General features: G+C 42.3%; 1 protein-coding gene across 2 annotated transcripts in view; it reads left to right on the forward strand.

Annotated features, from left to right (window-relative positions):
* The window catches only part of LOC107185450, a 123,038-nt gene that overhangs the window by 1,084 nt on the left and 98,239 nt on the right, over positions 1-23,715 (forward strand). The window contains exon 1 of one of the 2 annotated variants that reach the window (XM_015573128.1): positions 7,832-8,016. The exons of the other annotated variant lie outside the window; for it this stretch is intronic. The gene's annotated coding sequence lies outside the window, so the exon portion shown is untranslated. Of the gene's footprint in view, positions 1-7,831; positions 8,017-23,715 lie in introns of those variants that run through there. 2 annotated transcript variants of the gene reach the window in all.

The raw sequence follows: 23,715 nt of genomic DNA on the forward strand, positions 1-23,715 counted from the left end.
TATCGATTAAAAGAACTTCTTTAAATTCTCGCAAGACCTCGATATCCCTTCAAGTATCGTCAGTCATTAATCATCGACCGTTCGACACTATTCTGCCGACGCAGTATCGGCGAGTTACGAGGAAAGTTGAAGTTCACCAAGGTCTCTACCCCTAATAAATCAAAATCGACAGGGATGTTATCATTTTTTTTCTTTGTTGTCCTTCGAGATGCGTTTCCCATCCGACTAAAATATCGCTTTCCATCTGTACCGTATTTTTTTTTTTTACCTCTTGCTCATCTCACCTGACAGGCTTTCAGAACTGAAATTTGATAGATAAAAAAAAGCGAACGAAACCCTTCGAGGCAGGAATACGCTGTTTTCGTTCGAACGCGTGCAATTGATGTAACTTGATTCCATAATTCTTTCGAAATTGAATCCGTCGTTTTGCCCCCTTTTTCATCGACCCCGATAGAGGGCAGGCCAGGAAAGGATATAATTCTTTGTGAATCGGTTTTATGAAACGAACGCGTTCGCATTAGCCAGGGAACGATAAGAGAGGTGGAGAGAACGTTCGTTCGTGCCGCGTCGACTTGCATTAATTTTCATAATTGCAATATCCGACGAAAACTGCACCGGCAGCGACAGCCCGATAATAAATTACCGTCGAACGAGAGGCACGATTATAGATAGACGGTTTTTGCATATCCTTCCCAGCTGGATAATTAATTCCCCTGACGGTGGAAGCTTCTCCGCGAAGGAATCTAAGGATGCGGTCCGACCCCAGGTAACTGGTCCCCCAGGTGGACGGAAAAGGGAGCGAGATCAATTCCAGTCGGACCAACTTTTCGCATATAATTTGCGACTTCATTACTTTCTCGCCCCTCAACTTCACGGGAATTTGCATTGTACCACGCGGCACGGAGAAATTAAATGAATAGAAATACATCGGCTGAGCGTGCGCTCTCGATTCCACCGACATAGTTTGATGTTCTTCGTTTACGTTGCTCCGTTCGTAAATAGGTTTTGTTCCGAATTTTCCTACTCGTTCCCGATCATATAATGATGTTCGAAGTTGATGGACGGAATTTGAATTGATATCTTACTTTTCGAGCCAACCATTCAATTTAAACTTGGTCTTTATGGATTCTTAATTTAAAGTTCGCTGGTTGAATTTACATTCGAATTTGTATTACAGATAATTATTCCAATCTGAATAACGTAGTCTTTCAATATTCTTGTGTTTTGTGATACTTGTATGTTTCTGGTGAATCAAACCACCCAGTATAACGGGTTCACCGCAGTCTCTCGTAACTATCCCATTAGAACCACGCAATCCTCTAATTAAAATTCCAACAATTATATTAGTCCTCAGCCGCTGTGATGAAAATCCATTTACTGTCCCTTATGAAAACATTTCCACCTCGCCATTTGATGGTTCATTCAGCGTGTGAAGTGTCTTCCCATAACACGATTGCTCGCACAAACGACAGCGGGGGTGTCTCTGGTATCGATTCGGAAACCGAGAGAGCTATCCTGTCGCTGGACTTGGCAACAATTCTTGCCAGCGCCGAGGCAGCAGAAAATATTTTTTTTATCCACGGCCCCACACTTGATAGGTTACAGCGTTAGGACCGTTTCATTACGTCCCATTGTGCTCTCGTGTGCACGGGCACCGTTTCATTTCGCGAACGCGGACGCCACCCTACGCCCTGAAATTTCGCTCTAATTGCAGACAAATTAATGTCACCGAATGGAGCACGCTTCAGGGGGCGTTGATTGGTGCGTTCATCCCGTATCCGGAGCCCAGAAAATCGTAACGAAAACTGTGTTCACTACGCTGTCACGCTTCCCAGTGACGTATTCACTAACCCCGATGATCGTCGTGTTTCGCGCGAATCAAGCAACAATCATTTCCAAAACAAAAAGATGACCGTGATGTTTCGAAGCGTGAGAATATTTCGTAGAAAAATGTCCACACGTTATTTTACGAATCTTTAAAACCAAATATTTTCTGGAATTGCCTCGAATTCAAAGAGGATAGATAGACAAGGATTTAAACGTCGCTCGTTTTGATTGGATTTGGACATATGAATCACCGGCAGTAAATCTTCTTCGACGATTCCTGAAGGATTTCGTCCGGGATAAGAAAGGATTTATTCTTCGGGTATACAGTGGGTAACAACGTTATTTCTTTTAAGAAAGCAGCGTGTACAGACACTTTTCACTTTAAAAAGTAACTAATGTTCATTACTTTAAAAAAGTAACAGCGAAAAATAAGGGAAAATGATTGTCTGACCATTTTCAAGGGGTTACAGTGTTATCTCCTCGAAGTAGAATGAGACAACCACAGTCAGCCGTCTGACAGACACCGATTCAAGAGAATCTACTGCGGCGTGGGCGTTCGCGACCCTTTCCCCCCTTTTTTTACGACTCAAATTCTACCGATACACGTGTGACTGACGTTTAAATTCGAAAGTTGAACACGTCACGGGACACGGAATGAATACCGAGTGGCCACCGAGACAAATTGATTTGATTTGAAACAGGAGAAGGGCCGCGCGGTAACGGAGAGCCACCGTGAATTCTAAACCCCTTGTCGGAAATAAATATATTTCGCAGACCTTTTCCAATTTCGTGAAACCCATTTGTTATTTTACAAATAATGATTCGACTTTTTTTCTACGCCCATGAAACGGTCAGATGGGATTTTCATATCAGTGTGTATTAAATTCTTCCGTTGAATTGCCCTGGATCGGCAGCACGGGGTAAGGAGGGATTCTCGCGTAACAGGTTCAAAGAAATCGAACCAACTTTATTTACATAAATCAAAGGTACAACATTTCAAAAATAGACCCCCAAAATTTGAAGGTCGAATTCCAAAAAATGAAGAAGTAGTTTCTTTAATTCTTTATTTCATAAATTCTTATTAACAAAATTTCTTAGCTTTTAAGCATGGTTTCTTATATTTCTTTTTACTCTCGTACTATTAATAATTTTTTTAAAAAGAAATTCGCAGAAAATGACTTGTTTTTAGAGATGTTATACGAGAATCCCTCCTTAAGGAAAATGTTGCGAGTCTTGAAAATCGAGCGGGCGCTCTCGGTCGGTCGCCGGAGGTTTAAGGGTCACCGTGACGTCACAAAATGCACCGTAGGAGGAGGAGGAGGAGGATGATGGACGGTGTACGATGAATAAATTACGAGGACAGTGACACGGAACCGGCTAGATGAGTAGCTGCGATAGCGTAGCTGCTCTATTTTCGAACGCAACGCGGACGGGCCCGTTTTCCGACTGATCCACTTTTTCCACTCCCCTGTGCAATTATTCGCCACGAATTCCTCGTCAAATATTTACGCGTTCGCGCTGCGTTTTATCGTCGTATTCAAGAATTCCATTATATAGTGCGTCTGAATCCAACATCGATTTACATCGTTTTCGAGTAAAAATTTAATGTACGTAAGCTTGTTTGATATATTTATTTTTTAATTTCCGTAATCTAACTGTAAATTTCAAGATGAAGGTGATTATAGGACGCATCGAATTCCGTGTTCATTTTCTTACGATTTATAATGCTATTACATGACGTTTACTTGATCGTCGAAGGGAAGGAGTTTCCCCTTGGATTCATTGAACGTCTTCCGTGGAATTAGATCGCGCAGCTGTTAATAAATTTTGCAATTCAACGGAGATCAAGTTGCTCGTCACCGTACATCTGTCGTGTATTCTACACACACATACACACACACAAGTACCGCAAGCACGCGGGTATGGTGTGTTAGTACGCCTCAATTACGCGGCGTATTCGTACGAAATCAAGTTACGAGAAATGAATTGCAATCGAGTTTGAAGGATACGGACAGCGAACGTACGCGAATAAATGAAATATGTATGGTAAATAGGTAGTTAGTAAAGCTGATACAGTTTATAACATTATACGAAGTTGGGAGATTTTAACCCCGTGTTCTTCCTCGTAATAGAATATCGCTGATACAAGGGGGAATTCTATCAGGTTCTTCATTTGAACACCTCTCTTCCTCGATAATTTAAAGTAAATTGAAAACTAATTGAGGATTTTAATATTCTTTTATTAAATACAGTATTCGTTTGCTTCAGTCGTTTTTCTATCGATGTATCTATATATTTAAATACTATTAACTACTCTGTAGACAATCGATCATCGATTCCTTGAAGACTTGGACAGTAGTAGTTCCCAACAAAATTATTCCACTATAGATCTTTGAAAGTTAGATCCAATAAACGAAATATAGAAAGAAACACCAAACTAAGAGCTGCACTTTATCTTCAAGTAACGCAGCAGGAGAAACGAAATTCCCTTCAATTTATTAAAGAAACTTAATATTCGGCTGGATAGCGGAAAGAACAAGGCGTCAGCCAGTTTCCACGCAACGTTTATTTCACAATTTCTGTCTAGATCCCCCTATTCCCTTCCCCGTCCGCCATTTTGCACCGGCTCCGTTAAATCACAGACGACGTTCCTTCACGTCGAGTGACCCAGAAACAAAAGCATACCATCTTGGGCGCGATCATGCTTTATTTCGTTTATTAAGACGTTCTCGCAAATTGCCAGATGTTGTTCCCTTTCCCACTGTTCCCTCGGTTCCGTCAACTCGAAGGGCTGACGCCAGCAGCCGGATCCATTCGACGGAGTTCACCGGATACACCGACTGGGGTATTCCTTCCGTTCGTGCGTCACGGTCCCCGATTAGCTTCCCTGGTTTCTGCCCTAAATCACTGACAACACGGTTGTCAGGGCTGACCTGAAGTTATGGCATTCGATGCCGGGAACGCGACGTGTTTGTTAAAACGCGCGCACGCGGTGCTCCGCCGTTGGACAGAATAATTTCCGTGCAGGCCAGGACGAAGATTCACGCTTTGAGGCGTCGAAGTGGGAGGTTAATATTTTTTCTTGTGCAGTGGTACCAGTCTGGTAGCTTACGAGACTGTATATCAACCGAGAGATAAGAGGAAGTGAAGCCATCTGAAGCTTCATGAACACCGTACTGTCTATCGCACCGAGTCTGTTTGAGGAAAATATGAAATTTTTCATACAGGGTACCTATTTATTAGACGAAGATTTATTAGGTAAAGTAGAGATTCTCATCTTTTAAATAGACGGCTTCGAAGAACATTTAGGTTTCGGAATCCAGAGGGCGTTCAGGATCTCGATGATTCTTTGAGGATTTCTGGGTGCCAGAGTCGCTAAAATAAAAAAGTTCACTGATTACCATTTACTAAACAGACGACGAATAACCATCCAAAGGGTATTCAAGATCTTGGACGATCACTACAGCGCCTCGATGATTCTTTGAAGATATGTGGGTGGAAGAGTTACTACTTCGAGGGTTAAATGGAGGTTTTAGGGCCCTAAGTAGTCCTTGAACGACTACTGAACGTGTCCCTCGAGTCCAGGAGGATTCTCCCAGAATGCTGGTCTTTCAGTACCGACTAAAAGTTTTTGAGTATTCCGCGATATCTCGGAAGAACAAGAAGTACCTCAAGAGACCAATGATCTATCCCTCCGTGCCTTTCAACTGGTTCGGAATATACCGGTCCTTTGTAAAAGTTGATACTTCGAAAGTACAGCAGAGATTTTGCAATATCTCCCGAACACTCTGCCCCCCCGAAAGAGTAGCAAGCCGCCGAGGGAGTTCAGAAACTCTTATCGAGGGGGAACGCTCTAGCCCAGCACCGTCGCCCTTCGCGAACTTTCTTCTGTCGCATAATAATTCCGTCGTATTCATATTCATGCAGGGCGCATGCATATTCACAATAAATTTCCCCAGCGGTATACCCGGTTGCGGTAGAAAGTGTAAATTATTTCCTGGCAAATTGAAAGCTGCCGGGAGTCGTGGGCGGGTGATCGGCTGGCGGGCAAACGTGCAACGGATCGTGTCTTCCTGCCGTCGTAAACTGTCGATTTCAGTCGGCCAGGTGTTCGATCCGATGATTTATTTATCACGAAACACCTTCCTGTCACCGTTTTTTTAGCATTGTTGATCTTGGTTATTTAGAAGAAAACCAATCTACAGACTTGAAATCCACGGAGACCTTGGCTTTTCAGCAATGATCACGCGGCAGCCGTCGCTTGCATTGTGCATTGAAACACGCTCGTTTGACCTATATTCTGCGAAATACACTGGCTTATCCCTCGGTCGGTTTGGTTATACGTCAAAATTAATTACTTTCAAATGCAAATTAATTACACTCAGTCCTATTATATGAAAATTAGCAGAACATTGTCCTATACATAAATAATCTGGTATGAAGCCGTGCAGAACGTGGGGGTAATGATGTAAATTATCAAGGCGTGATAGATCGTGTAGAACCGAATTGAAGTTGAACGATTAATATATCTTTCGCTCGAAATTTCGCTTTTTGAGAAAATTGGGTTAGAAAATTCAAACACGTTTCGTTAATGTGTTTGCCTGTTACTCACTATTACTACCTCGCAAAGAAACGCTTTTACGAACCAGATAGGTTGACGTTTCATTGTCCTTTTTTGTGTTCGCGGTAGGGCTCGCACTTCCGGACTTCCTTTTACCCCCACACTCCCCGTGTTCACTTTTTACCCAAGACAGCGAACGACTGAAGTATCTCGTCTCGGATTCTACCGAACTTTTCTCCCGGCATATAGGTGATCGCTGGTCTCGGGGATCCAATAAATCGCTGGTGTTCTTCCACCCTTGAGCGCCACTATCTCGGTCTTTCTTCCACCGCCAGCTTATTTGCGCTCCGTCCTTTCCCATCTCTCTCTCTCTCTCTCGTGGTTCTTCTTTTCTCCTTCACACACCCATGTTTTCTGACGTTTTCTTCCACTAGATTTTCCGTCTCTGTTCTCTACCCACAACCAAACTTCGTCGACGTTACTGTCTCGCCAGTACAGTGAGAGGGAAAGACGAGGAGGGACATGTTCTTCGTGCTCCGCCAGAAAAAGATTAGATCGAAGAGAATTGTATCGAGGATAGAGGTGTGGAACAGGGACGGGAAATGTGTCGAGGAAACAAAGACGGTAGTGAGCTTAAAGGGGGACAGAGAGGAGATTCTATGAAGTTGGAGGAGGCTGGGCAACTGGTTTGAAGCAGAACAACGCGGCAAGAAAGGGTTGCCGCCACACGAATGAAATGGAAGAAAGCTAGAAAGGGTTAAGGCACGGATGAAAAAAGAACGCGAACAGCGGCCTAGGTAGGAGTATCTTGATGTGATTTTTTTATAAGTTGCGGCTGAGTGGGGTACACTTCAGACATTTTTTTTTTACCAAATAACGTAATAAGTTTGTGAGAAATCTGTAATTTAAATAAAACTTCGTAGGCCCATTTATTCAGGCTAGGTATATAATACGACCAACGTGAAATCTTTATAGAGTAATATTTTTCTCTTTATGTAATTATCAAACCTGCTTCAATACTATTGGCCGGTTGAGTATGTCTTCATAGCTGAAAACATGAAGGAGATAAAAAATTCCACGAAAACACAGCGGGATGTGTAATCAATCGTTCAAAAATAAAAAGACCATGGTAAATTGCATGGAAAACCGAAACGTGATAGAAAAGCCTGGGGGTTGGGAGGGGCGGGAGTGGGGTGCAAAACAGTAGGCGGCAGGGTGAAGGAAAATAGAGGAACACCAACAGACAAAGGGCACCGGGAGGGGCGGGTTGCCTGGAGGGAGGAGGGGATGGAAACAAGACGCGGAAGGATGAAACGAGAAAGCTCGTCCGTGAAGTGGCGCGTGGAGGAAGGATAAAGAGTGGCCATGGAGTGGGAGGTAGTGGAGAATCAGCGCACGGCTACACCCCACCGTGACTACCACGGCAGTCAGTCGTCCGCGCACCTTCGTTCGGTGAGGGTTATCGTGTTCGGTGGTGAGTTCTCGTTTTCCAGTGACTGATCATCAACCACACACGTCGGTCATTGGTCGGACAGCTGATCCTTAGTGTACTCTGGTGTCATCCTCAGTCATCGTCCAACGGTACGCCTGGTCACCCCCTTGGCACACGATTCGACCATCGAATTGGGGTGAGTCTTGAACCATTTTGACCGTGATTCATGTGATGTCATCGAATAATGACTCGTGCATACTCGTAACTCCGATACAAGTAAGATTTTTGTGAATTGTCTGTTGACGCATCCCGATGGAATATTTGGCTCAGTTTCTGTGATCGGATCTGACTCTGCAGTTAAATTTCTAGGCCTCGAGAACAGGCGTGGGAAGGATGAATCTCGGTTAAATGTGTTTGTCTTAGAGGTCGAATGTGGGTTAGACCAGGGACACTGTTTTCTTTTCTTTCCCTTGTCGGTTTTTGTCCCACGCCGTGCAAGAGAAGCAATCGATACCCGATTCTCGAGATGTAACCAAGGACGCGCCGCGGCTTATCCGCAGCGACACGTTAGGAGTGAATGAATAGCGTACCATGGATTTCCCGTTTGCTTTGCCTTAGAGTGTCGTACTGTCGTTTTATTTCGTTGGAGTGTCGTCTGCATAGAAATGACGTGTAGAATCTTATCTGTCTACAACAGTAGTTTTATTAATTATATTATTTTTAAAAATAGTACGAATAATTTAACGTTTAATTGTAGTTTTAAATGTTTCGTTCAGGTGTAGAAAATGTTCCCCGTCGCCATTCGTAATTTTTATCTTGATCTAAAGTGAGAAACAATTTCCGTGTATTGCGCCGTCCGTGTTCCCGTAGTTTCCGATACCTGAATTTCTCTTTTACAACTCCCTCGGACTGTGTATTCGGGCATTCTTGGCGAAACACTCGCGGAAACGTGTTCGAAATTGATGCACGAAATTTCGGGCCGGCAGCAAGCCATAAAAGTCATTGTAATTCGTGCAACTTTAGACCACGTGTAGCGGAGATTTAATGAACGGTCTAGTACCTGGCTCGGTGAAATGTAACTGAGAAATTCGGGTCTCCTGTACCGACCAGGGGAACAGTTGACTAATTACTTTTCATTCAATGCTCGTGAAGTGAATATACAATGATCGACACATTTATTTACGTACATTCCAAAACAGCAATAATTTGCATTACTATACTATGACAATTTGCATAGATTACCATATTTTACACGGTTTGTAATTTTTCATTATGTTTCTGGTTTATTTTTAACCCCTTGCTTTGTAACCTTGATTTAGAACCTTCATTTATCGTTTATAAAAGCATGAAGTATTTTCTACATTAATACTGTTTTTTTGGTTCCCCATGCGACATCCAATTCCACATAGTTTATTATCCACTCAAAAACTGCCACGTGGAAACTTAGCGAGACCGCGTCGAACGCTCGCGGGGTCATTATTAATTATGTCTCCGTCTACTAAACACAAATTCGTCTGTGATGCCGTTTCCAACTTGTACAAATTTGCGGTTCTATTAGTTCCAGTCCGCATAGCTCGTTTATATCTGGACGTGCAGTATTATGTACGTGTAATAGTAACGTCGTCGTTTCAACCGGCGATGTTCATTCGCTTGGAAGTAATGTTTGTTCATGTAAATGTTCCCTCTCCCCTCACCCGTACTCTACCCTTCCCTCATCGCCTTGCCAATAATGGTTTCGTATAAACGTATTTGTCGTGAATCGAGCGGTTGGCGTGGCGGCGTTAACCTGAAACCATTTAACAGTGTATTTATTTTTGTTCACGCGACCTTTCTGTTGGCATAGTCGCCACTTTATGGGCGTAATGTAATGTATACAACACGGAAATCGAGAATCTTTGTGTAGAAATCAGCATGTAAACTTTAGATTCTAAAGCGTTGAGTTTCAGTATTTCAAAATCTTAGGGTAAATTTCGGTAAATCGCCAAGTCAATACAAATACATACAAGGTTTGGTACGAGGAACCCCATTGGTGTTTCCCTTTTTCTTTATTGAATCCAAGGACAAAGCGATTATCCTAACAACGTAAGCGATCCACGGATTACGTAGTCTGTTTTTACGGGTGGGCCTCGTAACAAGCATGGTAAAAAGAGTTTTCCACCTTCTTCCATGGGAACTTTCGGATCCCAGCGCGTCGCGAAGGGTCTAATGAACGGTTCGTACGAGGGTCGAATCGGAAAACCGGAGAGTTCTACTACTCCGGTTGTCGCCTCGTGGAAATTGTTCCTGAGTTATATCACGCTGAACTATCTACTCCCCGTGTTGTCGTACCCGTAGGATGTATGTACCTGGAACTTTTCGAAGTTTGCGCTCGCCAGTGGAACCGTGACGTGGTGAACAAGAAGCGCCGATCAATCAGTATTAAGACCCTCGGTCAGTTCGATCCAGGGGTCGTCGGGAATGGAAATGGATCTCGCTGTGCGGTTAGAGTGAAATGTAAGAATATAATTAAGATCGAGAGGAAGACTTATAATTAATACTGGAATATCCAAACTCATCAAAATGACGTATTTCAAATTTCTTATTTTATAATTATGAAATCATGATGGTACTTTTGTTTGAATTTATGATGACTTATGATTTATTATACATTTTATATTATATTATAGAATTTAGTTTATTATACATTTAACGGTGGTAGTCTTAATGTTAAGAATATAATAAATCGTAATATTCTTCCTTGTTTAAAAACAAATTAAATATCTTTCACAATTTGGGAAACACGCTATATTTTGACAACATGATTTTTTTCTCTTTTCATAGATTCGATAATCGAGTATGTAAACATTCTTCCGAATTTAATTAACTGTTCGGTGTTTCGACTACAAAAGCTACCTCGTTAAAGTTGATTCCAGTTATCACAGAACGTTGTATTGTGCTTTGAACAAAGCCCGAATAGACGTGTTTCTTTCTATAAAATTCTGTTTCATTAATTAAACGAAGAATAAACTCCGGAATATTTTTTTCACCCGTCTAATTAAATTCCCTTGTTTTTCAACCGCTAAATCCACCGCGACAATTTATCCCACGCACACTACTCAATGCCCCAGGGCGGCAGCCCACCCTATAAAATTTGGTTCAGACGGATCCATCAGTGAACTTTGTGTTGTTCTTTCCTCCGTTTAATTAAATTTCTTTGTTATTCCTGTGGCTTGTTTGCATAGAATGAAGGCGTGTACGCCTTCCGTGCAGGTCGCCGTTATTATAATACGGAATAGAGTCGGTTCCGCATTGTGAATGAATATATTTGTCTTTGTGGTAACGAATACAGTCTCTACAGAGTGTGTACCTTGTTCTTAATAATACGTAGAAATTGAATTCTGTAAATATCCGCTAACCTATAAAATATTACCAAATTCCCGAAACGTAACCGTTCTATTTACAGTGACTTACACATTTATTCACACACTTCTGAAATAATGATTAGGTGTCGAGATTTGTATGCAATTTCTATTTACATATTCTTTTTATCATCATTTTTATCATTTGATTTGGTTAAATAGAAGGGACAGGCTTTCGTGAAGAAATGTCTGTGTAGGTCACTGTATATCATCTGACCGTTCTTCACGCCTATACCCGTAGTGTTATTCGCACTTTTCGACGATAACCAAAATAAACACGCGTTTAGTCGGTCGTTCCCGTGCTGTGAATATTCTAACACATTGACACACGAGCGTGTGCGAGGACGTATTCCGAATTCAGGAAACAACGTCGACGCGAGACACCACCCCTCGCTCGGGGCATCGAAATATTTTTTTTTTTCTCTGTCTTCGTCGAGAATAACGTCACGTTCTCCTCATGAATTGTGCATGATGTTTTTAACGTTCGCGAGGGGAACAATAAAATGTGTGTTTAAGGTTTTGGAATTTGCGACGGAAGAAGTGTGCCATTTTCTGGATAAAAATTCGTGAAAAGATTGCTATTGTATATAAAACGATCGATACCACGCGGCTATTTCCCCCGTCAATGTTATCGTTGCGTTCCACCTGATTACCGGGAATTTCGGCTATTTTTATTCCCGGGTGAAATAATGCCGGTCGAAACGGATGATACAAATTTAATGCGTTTTAAATGAGCGGCGGACCGGCAGGGTATTTTGTTCGCGTACCATTTCCGGTGAAAAATTTTAGATACCGTTCCACCCGTGGAAAACGCGTACACCCGCGTATCTCGTTTAATTTGTTCCGGTTCGCTCGTACTTTTTTTTTTTTTTTGCAACGCGCATTCTACTAGAAACTATTCCCGTTGATTCATTTAAATTTACGAATAAAACCGTTCGTGACACTGTGGTGTTCACATTCGTGTATTGACAGCTGGGTTATATGCAGCAGTTTAGTAATTAGTCAGATGAAAAAATAATAATTGGCTTCACATACACTGGAAATCGCTTTAGTCTGAAATAAAAAATTTTACAATATTTCCTTGCTATACAGGGTAATACAGAGAAAAGGTTCGTAACTTCTAGGGTAGATAGTACTCGTCAAGAATTATGTATAACTTCGAAAATATTAATTTTTCGACCTATGTTTATCAAGATTTTTTTAGAAGTCATGAACCCTTCATTGCTACCCCTACCGTATGGTTATTAATGAGAAGGGATATAGGAATAAGGATAACACGGTCCTGATCCTTCGTTAGAAAATCCTGAAATACTGTAATTTTTGTACATTAATACAACGATGGATATCTTCAAAAAATTTCACTGAAACAAACAATAGTAGAATTAACGGATTACATGGCGAATGGAAAAGAGATTTTGCCCGTGCTTTCGCCAGCTCAGTGGGGAAAGTGACGTTAAGTGAAGAGGTATTATTTGGCCGCGTGTCGTGGGGCTTAACGAGTCGCGAAATAACTTCTCGAGACGGCGAAAAGCTAGGGTCGGGCTGAAGTGAAGGTTCGAATCGTGATTCGAGTGCTCGCGAGTCGAAAGTATGCGAGAGTTGTGAAAAAAGAGCGGTGGAATAAGAAACGAATGCAAAGTAGCTTGCGAGAGAGACGAGAGTCGTATCCAAAGATTTACCATGCTGGATCCAACCCCCGTTCTTCTCTTCCCTCGGCTGTACCCGTTTGTCTGTTTGTCCGAGCCATCTTGACGATCCCGTGTTCCCTTCACCCGCCTCTTTTCCCCTCGAAGAAACCAGTCTCCGACCCTTGGAGCCGTACATTTATGTTATGCAAATGCGATTCACTGGCTGGAGAGGAAATCCGAGAAATTTGCTCTTAGGACGGGGAGAGTTGCCTCCCTTCCGCTTCCGTGTTCGCCTCTTCGGTCGCGTTGCTCTGCCAGAGAGGGTTCTTTGATATTCCAACGGGCGCGTGCTCTATCTTTTTCTGTGTTATTTATTATTGGATTGCTTTTGGTATATACGTTGGAGATCCTTGGATCAGTTGAACTGTAATTCTTAAGAATTATAAATATCGCAGTACATTTTTTTTTATCGATAGGACTTTTTTTCATCATTCGTCGAGTACTATCTACCCTAGAAGATATGAATACTTTTTTGCATCACCCTGTATAGTCGTACCTTTTATGACTACAAAAATCAGCCAAACATTCGGAGACATTTCTAGACATTTTCAGTGAAATCATATAGCGTGACAAATTGTTCTAGATGTTCTACAAAGAAATTTCTATTTCTTTCTGTACACAGAATTATACAGAAACTTTTCACCGGTAGTGTAAGTAGATTCTTCGCCGGACGAAGATACCGTTATCTTTCGATTAAAAATGGCGGGGGAGGGGGACATATTAATCCAAATACCATCGAAAAATCATGAGAATATTAGTATTATGGCTCGCCGCAACGAACTAACGAGTTTTTCTGGAGCCATCGGGAATCGAAGAGGTTCAGCGAAGGCGGTCGGGGGCGTGTTCGGTAACCGCACGCCAGACGAACGTGTGTACGTCACCAGTGTCAAGTGGAAAACGGCTGGTTTAAAGTGGAAGAAGCAATTTGCAGGCCATCGCCTGTATTTCCATACCTGTCAGCAGCATATCTGCTGCCTACGTCACGGGTGTGATCGTGATCTTTGACCCCCACACTCTCCCCACACCGCTCGACGAGATTCGGTTTAAATGCGACCCGAATAAAGGAGCGTCGCGCGAATCCCAGGGAAAATGTAAATTCTCGACGGCACCGATTGCGATTAAGTAATTATAAATATATATAGCCACTTATAAATATGCAGTCACTCGACGGATTGGGTATCGCGTTATTCCAGGGAGAATCGTGGAAAGTTTGACAAGCTCCGCGGTTTAAAAAGTACTTCCACCGTGGGATGATTTAAGGAACTGGCTTTGGATGGAAGGGGGTAAAAGTTGAATTTAAAAGCTGACTTCTCGTCGGATAATCCTCTTTAACACTTTTGTAGGCAATATCTTGCATAAAAGATGCATTGGTCCGTCAGGGAAAAGCTTGGCTGGATCTTGCATATGCATTACTGCACTCGAGAAAAGAAAGTTGTTACAGGATCGACGCTGAATCGTTCGATACTTTCTTTGACCATACCACTTTATTTTTGTTCAGGAAAGGGATACCAATGTTGTATTTACTTTTCTGTGAATTTTCATTTACTTAGAAATGATGAAAGATGTTATATTTGCATACATATAATTCGGAGTATACTTAGGGAACGAAGTCTAGAAAGTAATTTCTTCAATCTTGATTTTCATCTTAGTTTTCCAAAAGGTGAAACTGTCCCATAATTCTATTAAAATATTCTATTATAACTATCGAAAAGCACTAATACTGGCCACCTACTTATTTCTCAAAGATCTTGATAGAATATTATAAAACTGTTTTATTAAAAAAAAAAAACGGAACCATTCCACATCATGACGCACCGTCTGGTCCACGGTAGCTGAAAGTCAACGATTCGTCTTCGTTCCATTTCCAACGTCACTAGCAGCCGTCGCGAAGGTTTCAGGGACCCGTGGTGACCGGCACGCCTCGGACGTCATCGTGAAACGTTTCTCCACGATTTTCCAGAGACGACGTGTGTGTATGTCTGTATGTGGATGTGTGTGTTAGCGGTCTCTTGTCCCAGCGAGATCGGATAATCCCGGTGAATTCGTTACGGGTCGGGCCTCCAGGCTCTTTCTGCGCCGCGTGGCGTACCGTCGACAGTGGGGTGATTTGCATAAATTTTCCACGGACGGAAATGAAATTGCTCGTGAAGCGTCAGACGAAGCCTTTCCGCTCTATTTGAACCGTGCGCTTCTCGCAATCAGGACGCAGGCGAGACGTGTACCATCGACAAGCCCACGCGCCGTTTAAAGAGGTTCCCACTCGATGCTCCGCCATTCCATCGGGTGTAAGCTCGGCACGCGGGCGAAATTTGAATTTCCACGCGGGCTTCTTTTCCTTTCAAGAATACCGCGACCGGGCCACCCGGTTCTCCTCGATTGTTGCAATTTTCTGATACCTCATTGGACACGGAATTTTCCTGGGGGGTTGTCCGAGATTTCTATCTTCCTGATTTTTAACCTCATTTCGGGGTGGAATTTAACACTAGAACTACCAAAGCAGTAAAAATGACTGGTTAGTACCTTTTTGTAACGATGTTTAAGATGTTAGAAGATTGAAGTTTTTCGTATCTTTTACGACTTGTGTTGCAATACGAAAGTGAACAAATTAATTAATTTATAAGTTTTTCATGTTTATTTGTTTGATAGGTAAAGATATATGTTTATTGACGGTAGTAGGCTGATTTTTTTCCAGGGAAAAATTTAATTTGTCAATTAACAGCGTTTAATGCGTCCAGCTGGTGTTACTGACAAGCGTAAGAACGGAACCATCGTGTTTTGTTAATCGTTTAAACGGGGCCAGGGATTATCTCGTGCGGTTTCATTACACGGTCGGAGCGATGAGACGGGATGGTGGTGGGTGCGTTAGCGAAACTTCATTTCCGCAAGACGTAATCCATTTTGTACTCGTTTTTCCGTCACTGTCGTTTCTCCAACCCATCCGAGCATATTCGTTGATAATCCAGCCGCGAAAAATCTCACGGTATTGTGATTTAATACTTGTCGCGACGGATTCACGGGATTTGCTACCCGTAATTGCCTGGGTTCTCTGGATTACTCGGTTCAAAAAGCGTTTCGGTGTTCCTCTCGTGCGACCATCGCCGTCTAGAACTGGTATATCGCTTCGCACGGTTAATAGGAAAACATTGTCCAGTGTAAATCAAACAGGAAAACAGTGAACACGTGCGTACAACGTTGACAGTTTTGTATTTCATGAACTTGTTCAAGTTGATTTAAAACATTCGGATAATAGTATATATAGGTATAGGTACGTGACATCTAGAAAGTCATATTTCCAGGGGTTTTGTCGTGAAAAAAACAGATGAGGTGCACGTATTGGGACCATTTTTGAGTTAACTAATCGCGAGAAATAATTATTTTTTCTAGCAGAGATGTTTGGGCGTTTGTGTTCCCTGTAATATTTACAAGAATTGTTAACATCTCTCATAAAATTCTGTCATCTTTTATAATATAATCCTATCAGCGTTTTCAGCACAATTTTCCCAACAATTTCGGTGACTCGTTTTGTAAGTCGCGGGTAGTCTCTGGCGTCCTTTGCTTCAGTCGCCCTCTCGAATGACTCATTAGCCCGGAGTACTCTCGTTTAACATCGTCCTAGAGGCGGGGACGGCAAATTAATTGACGTTCCTCGGTCACTTCGGTCAATTACGATACGTAATTACCGGTTATTCGTTATCGGTTCATTTAGTTCCACGGGCCGGCGAACGTTTTGGTGTCGTGTTATGGTATTGGGAAGGAAGAGAGGATTTTGTTTCACCGTTGTTTCCGCGCGGAGCCCACAAACCTGGCGGAATATTATTTTGAAGAGGAGACTGTGGTAGTATCGTTTCCAAAGGTGAATTGCGGTGAAAAAGGTTACGCGAGTCAGTGGATGTGATTCCATGGTAATTGGCTGGCCGTATTTGCGCTCAGCCAGAGACGAAATTGAAACACTGCAAGTGTCTTCTCTCGGGCGATGTTATTACGGGCAAGAAAAGCGATGGGGGGATTAATGTCTAGCATATTTTCGTTTAATTAAAAAAAACTGTAAGGATACATTTGAAATCGCAATTCATCTTAAGGAGAACGAAGTATACAGTAATGACAGGATTTCAACAATTCTTCTTAAAGCTTTATTTTCGTCAAGCATGGAATTCACAGTTTAAGAAACGTAATTTAAACCTCTGTAATTGATAGTTGGAAAAAGTTGCAAGAACACTATTTAAATCGCAGTTGGTTCCAATAGGTGCGTAGGATCCAAAACGGTAATTACTTCGAAAAAGACGCTCGGTACATTATCCTTGGAGGGCGTCTTCAGCAGCTCTCTCTGGGCCGGAAACGGGTCCTTTCCTCGTGAAAACAGGGCATTTAGGTGCGGTACTTTACCCAATTCGCGTTCTAAAAACGCCGGGGGCTCGTTTGAAACAGGTTTCCTTCTTCCGGCCGGTTTCCCGCGGCTCTCTTGAACATGGGGTGGGGAGGGCCAATTATCAAACTCAAGAAAAACCGGCGACGCAGGCAATTACGACTTCAAAGACCCCGTCCCCTCCTTCGGGTTACTCGTACACCCACTTCTGCCTCGTCTTTTTGACCTCCTTCGCATTAGCCATCTATTCTCGCAGGATTAGACACAAGTACCCTTGCTGTATCAGCAGAAGATAGTAATTTTCTACTGGACAACCACCAGAAGAATGTGTAAAAGGGAAGAAGGGCGTAGAGACTCGCGGCGTAATTAAAGCGTCGTAATTAAGCCGACACTGGTCGAAGGGGGAATAAAAAAGGGTCGCCTAAAATGGCCAGCTCTATGAGTGCATTAATTTAATGTTGCCTAGTAGATAGAGAGACCCAGTGCAATCAACATCTCGGGAAAGAAATTACTCTCTGTCTGTGAATTCTCTCTCTCTCTCTCTCTCTCTCTCTCTGGTTCGCGGTCTTCACCTCGGAAAATTCGAGGCTTTCTTATTTCACCGGAAAGAGAACCTCTCAAAACACAGAATCCCCGGGCACGGTGGAGCTGGATCCTCGAATCTTCTTTTTCGAAAAAAAAGGCTAGCTTTTCACCGTGGGCGAAATTGGGAGAGACGGGGTGGCTAACGCGGGTGGTGATAAAGGGCCGACGAAAGAATGTAATTTCGTGCGAGAACTACGTTCTTGCAGGCGGTGGTTACGCGGATGAACCTGGGCAGAAAGAGGAAAGTGGCTTTAACCGTTGCTGGGAACACCAACCAGCCTGTGAATGTAAACGCGCATTCTTGAAAAGTGGACTACCTGTGCCCGCCGCAATGGCCAGGCGAATGAAGAGAGGCTGCTGGAAGACTGGCCTCTATAGGGTGTCCTAATTAACGTGGCTATACTGAATATCAGGTCGTTCTATAAATAACGTCATTTTTTCATACTCTGTACGAACGAAGAAACAAGGATCTCGTTGAGAACACAAAAATAATTGTCAAGTGGTTTATTTTTTTTCGTATTAATTATATTAACTACTTATGTTTAAATTGTTTTGCTAATGAAAGTATCTCTGTAATAATCATACATAATACTTGAACACTTATTTCACTCACGTACGATTATATACGAATCATTACAATCGATGTGAAAATCGGGGGATAAAATCATTAAGTTGCATATGATTTAATGCGATTTTAATTGTGAATGGTAGTTAGACGAGAACCAACCGAAGTGAGAATATGGAACACTGAAATAGGGAAGGTTTACGAATTAAAGGAGGAAAAAACGGAAGGGTTAAGGGAATTGAAGAGAGAGCGTCTGTTTCTGTCTTTCATTGTTCATCCTTCACTGTACGCACAGCCTGCAGAAGCACTAGGATCGTACTGAACGCTGCAGCTTTTGCTCTACTAAGCACGAGAGCGCGTGTTTACCTCCTTTTAGCCTGGAGTGCCACGTTCCGAGAATGTGAAGTGCCTCCAACATTTTTTTTCTCTCGCCCTTTTCCTCCTTACTCTGTCACTCTCTTTCTCTCGCGTGCCCTTTCTTTCCTCCCTGTGTCCCGTTACTTTTCTTTGAGGTTGGAAGGGTCGTCTTTAGAGTCTGGAAAGTAGAGTACAATGGAAATGGCAAGCCAAATGAAACCAATTACAAGTTACTATGTATATGAATGGATATTACAGGATCTTAGCTTAGTTTTAGCAATCTGAATAATTAACATGTTTTGAGTAATAGTCATACTATTCTATGAAAAAAGCATTCTGGATACGTTAGGTCTACCAATGATTCACTAATTTATATGGGATTTAATGAGAGGAGAGATGTCTCAGTTTTTATATGAATGTAATATTCACCGTTTAACAGATAACATAATTTCAACCAAAGAAATGTTTCCACTATCCTCCTCTTTTTTTACGTGGTCTCATTTATCAGAAAGTCGGCTTCAGTTTCGTCTTATTGGTTCGTCTTTCCGCGAAACAATCCTCCCGCGGGGGGGCGGTCATCGTTTGTGCTCGGTGTCGAGGGCTTAATGGCGAAACTCGTTGTTATTCGTGCGCGGGCAGGGACGAGGGGGTTTGAACGCGAAACGTCCGGCAAGAACGCCCCTGGAATTGGGTCGTGCTCGTTTAAACTTTCATCCGGTTTAAGTTCGCCGTTAGTCTTTCCCCGTCCGCGTTAAGACCTTCGTTGCGATACCGGCAGAGGGGTTACACGCGTGTCTCGAATACTCGTCGCGGATCGGCAGGATTCTCACGATCGAGTAGATGCTCGGCCGTTTGAAAACTTTGCGATCGTATGTTCACCTGGGAATAAACAGATTGCTGATATACATACATTCAAATTTCTGTTCCCATAGTGATTTTCCATTATTTATTCAGTTATGTATCGTATGCGTTAATCCTGTTTAAACTCTGAGTTCGTTTCGTATTTCACGGATATTCTTCGTTTGAAGTAAACGTCGAAAATATTTTTCAATGAATAAATAAAAAGGGTAAATTTTGTTTGATTAGCCTGGAACTCTCTGCCTCCAACCTCGAGAACTTTTTTTTCTGTTCCGGTCATGTCAGCCGCAGGAACGAACATTCGTTTACAGAGGAAAACATGGTATTTTTATCGAATCAATTTCTGGCCGGTCGGTTGGACAAACATTCTGTCAGTCGCGTTCATTCGGTGGCTGTGTATCGCGATCGTAAATTGGACAGACTTCGTTATCAATTATCCGTGGATTATACGAGTAAGAGTCGAACGTGAAATACAACAGGCAGGGGTTCGGTCGCAATAAACATAATGAGAAAGAAAGAAGGGAAGTTTTTTATCTGTGTATCGGGTCGAGAACTGTACTGGCAGCTCGTCACGGGTTTGCTTCCATAGACAGACTGGTTAAAAACTTTTTTAATATCGCGCTACGTTCACCTCTCGCGATATAATATTTGATGAAAGTAATGAACAATTGTTTACAATATCACAATAAACGGGGAACGCAGTAAACAGTTTCGTAAGTTTTTATGAAATCGTGTAGATTGAATTTCTTTTATACTCTATTTTCAGATTTATTTTACTTTAATATTATATCTATTCGTTAGAACGAGAAAAATTTTTATAATATTGAATTCACAGCGTATAAAAGACCGGTAACAAGTTCATCGAATCGAAGATATTATAAGCTGCACACAATTTAACACTCCATTCTTCCCTCAATTAATATTCGAAGCGGATGGAAAATGTCGGGAGGCAGCCGGGAATTATCCGAAAATCCGTTTATGAACGATCTAGCCGAATATCACGCGATTTCTACGGTGTACACAGATGCACACAGAAACCGGGCTGGTGGCGTCGCGAGAATACGTATATAAAGGGTACTACGAGCGTGCATGGTAGAAACTGCGCAGGAAATCCTTTAATTTAGTGAAAGCTCTGACACAACTGGACGGCTTACGGAGGGATTAAAACACGCGGAGAATTTATAAAGCCGGTCCGCCCGCCATTTTCCATCTATACTCGCTCATTCACCTTCGTTCACCTTCTACCTTCTCTTTCTTGATCGATCTTCGCATCTTTGTCATCAATCCTCATTCATATTCGATCTTTCTGGATTATGACCGAGCGTTTCTTTCGTGAAACTTTCCCTTGTATGCGCAATCGTGTGTTGAATGGTAATTTTGCACCATTTTAAAGAAAAATGATGCATTTATCGACATATTCGTGATATGGTCAACATATTCGTCTCTCTAAAAATTAATTCTTGTCAGAATCACTTGATCTGTTGGATTTTACAAAACTGTTGTACTTTAAAAAATTCTTTCCGTTTTGAATGAAATTTAAAATAATGGAACGATTGTTCGTTAGATATAATAATGAATGGGTATAGTGGCTGCGTAAAGTATTTCCTGAAGAACATAGGCTCGGGAAACATCTCCATAATAAGTTAAAAATGACTCGTGAATTTATCTCCAATTTAGTCCCCCTCAAAGTTAACACCTTATTCTTTAATTTTCAGCGGAAGGGGCGAAACACGGGACACCTTTACGATCCAAAACGAACGTCCCCGCGGCAATTAGTACGAATTAATTGAAGAGTAGTCGTGCCCTCTTAACAAAGTCCGTCGATTTGTCGTAATTTACGAAGCTATTAATAAGAGGAAACTTCAGCGTCGCGTCGGGAACTCGAAGCAAAAGCTAATTGTTGGCGAGGTCGTGTAGAAAGTGTCTGTGCATAAAAACTCGCTTCTCTGGTTCTGTTACTGCAAGGGCGCGACTGGGCGTCGCTGTAAAATGTAAAACAAAACCGAGGGAACATTGTAAAACGGTGTAAACGGCGGGGCAAGGAGGGGTGGGTGTGAGTTGTGTCAAGAGGGTGCGGGAAGAAGAAACGAGGCTTGAATATCGAGAGATAGAGGGGGAAAAAGAAAGAAAGAGAGAGCGAGAGAGACAGTCATTTCGTCTCGGCGAGCACCAGTGACATAATCATTCCTTTTTGCATTCAGAATTTCATTTCTTTCTGAGCCTCTAGAATTACCAGTGTCGTTCATTTCTTAAAAGTCGACAGAAAATATTTACAAATTTTAATAACTTAACCGGCGACTCTGAAACATTAATTCAGCAGTATCCTTTTTGTGAATTAAAAATGTTAGTATTCCCAAAGGTTATGACTAGTTACTCCCCAATTACTTCGTAATTGACACCAAAGGAAACTTAATTAGGAATGGAATGATAAATAATAGTACCTACATACTCTGCACATTCTGAACAAAACCACATCCCAACAGCGTGGAACTGAAAGCCCAGAGATTACTCTTTTTACAGAGAAAACTTCGGGGTATTAGTAAAAAAAACAATCCCTCTGTCCGCCATCTTGGATTCCTCGTCAAAAGTGATGGAACTTTCGGTTCCACCGTTCCGTAGCCGCAGCGAACGCATTTGACGGATTAAACTCGCGGATGCTTCCGCGCGTTGACAACGGAATCAGCCTACTTGAAGTCTGCTATCGATGGAAATTAATATTCGTCCGGAAAGTCGAACGGACAAAGAGACTCTGGAAAGAGGAACGGTGGTGGGGGGAGGGTGACGGAAATTCTTTTTTTCTTCCCTACGCGCGCGGCGGCAGCACTTCCGCAAATGAATTCGATTCACCGCGCAGATTCGACGATTCGTCTCTTGCAAAGAGAACAGGCATTCGGAGGGAAGCGCGAGATAGTTCCCTGAGCTTCGAGGGGCCGGGAGAAAAATTGTGCTTTTAAGGTAAACGAGAAGCATTGTCCTTCGAGTTACTGTCGCGGAACGCTTTCTTCTTTCGCGCTCATCTTTGCTTTCGACCACGCTCCAGATCGTGAGTCCCTTTTTTCTTTCGTTCCTCCATTAAATCACTTTATCGATTGTAGTGGATGGTGGAATTATTAAGTATACTGATAATTATGAAATTTAATTATCGTACAATATAAAAGTTGGAATGACATCATCATTAATAAATTCGAAGGCAGAGCTGATATCATTTCTGGCGTGTATAATAGTTAGCGGTATGCGCTGATATTAAATTCTTTCGACTGCGCTGGATTTCGAAGAATTACTTGGACTCCTGCTAGCTCTCGATTGAACAATTCAATGGTTTATTTCTGTCTTTTAAGTGACGTGTCTGCGTCCAACCTTAGAGATTCTTTTAAAGCCACGTGAATCGAATATGCAATAAGTGGATTATGAATTCTATGCATTCATGGAATATACAAGGCTGTGAAATATAATAAAATAAGCACCTTAAGATCAATTAATGACGTTCCAATTCCATGTTTCGTTCAATAATCCCCTGCGACACACATTTCACTGGCGCGTCTGACCAATATAAACTATTTCTACTTAAATCAAATATCCGATTAACTTTTCCCTAAGTATCCAAACAAATTTCCTAATTCTCGATATTTATTTAGTCACACGCGAATAATTTCTATCTTCTCGGTCGGTAATATTCCGCGTGAACAGTCTCGAAATCGTTTCTTTGCCGACTCGCAGTCGCCGCGCGTAAATTTCCACCCGTCCCATAAACGGCTCAATCGTTCGAAATCGCGACTCGGGGGCCGGCGGCAGTCGGGGTCTGAAAAAAATTTTCCACGTTCTCTCGCTCCCGCGGCTTAATCCCCCGTCCCGTCGCCGTCACATTTTTCAATTAAATCCTCCATGCAAATTGGCTGTTGCCTGGGCCGTAGCTGAGGGCTGGGGGCGCCTGGGCGGACATTCATCGTCCGACTGAAATTTCATTTTGTCTCGCCGCAATGTCGCCGTGACATACATACAAACGCCACACAAACGCCTGTATAAAGGTTGCTTGCGCTCGGGAACACACATACACATAGCCTCGACCATTAAGCTTCGCCTT

Source organism: Dufourea novaeangliae, unplaced genomic scaffold, assembly GCF_001272555.1.
Source record: "Dufourea novaeangliae isolate 0120121106 unplaced genomic scaffold, ASM127255v1 scaffold57, whole genome shotgun sequence".
NCBI lineage: Eukaryota > Metazoa > Arthropoda > Insecta > Hymenoptera > Halictidae > Dufourea > Dufourea novaeangliae.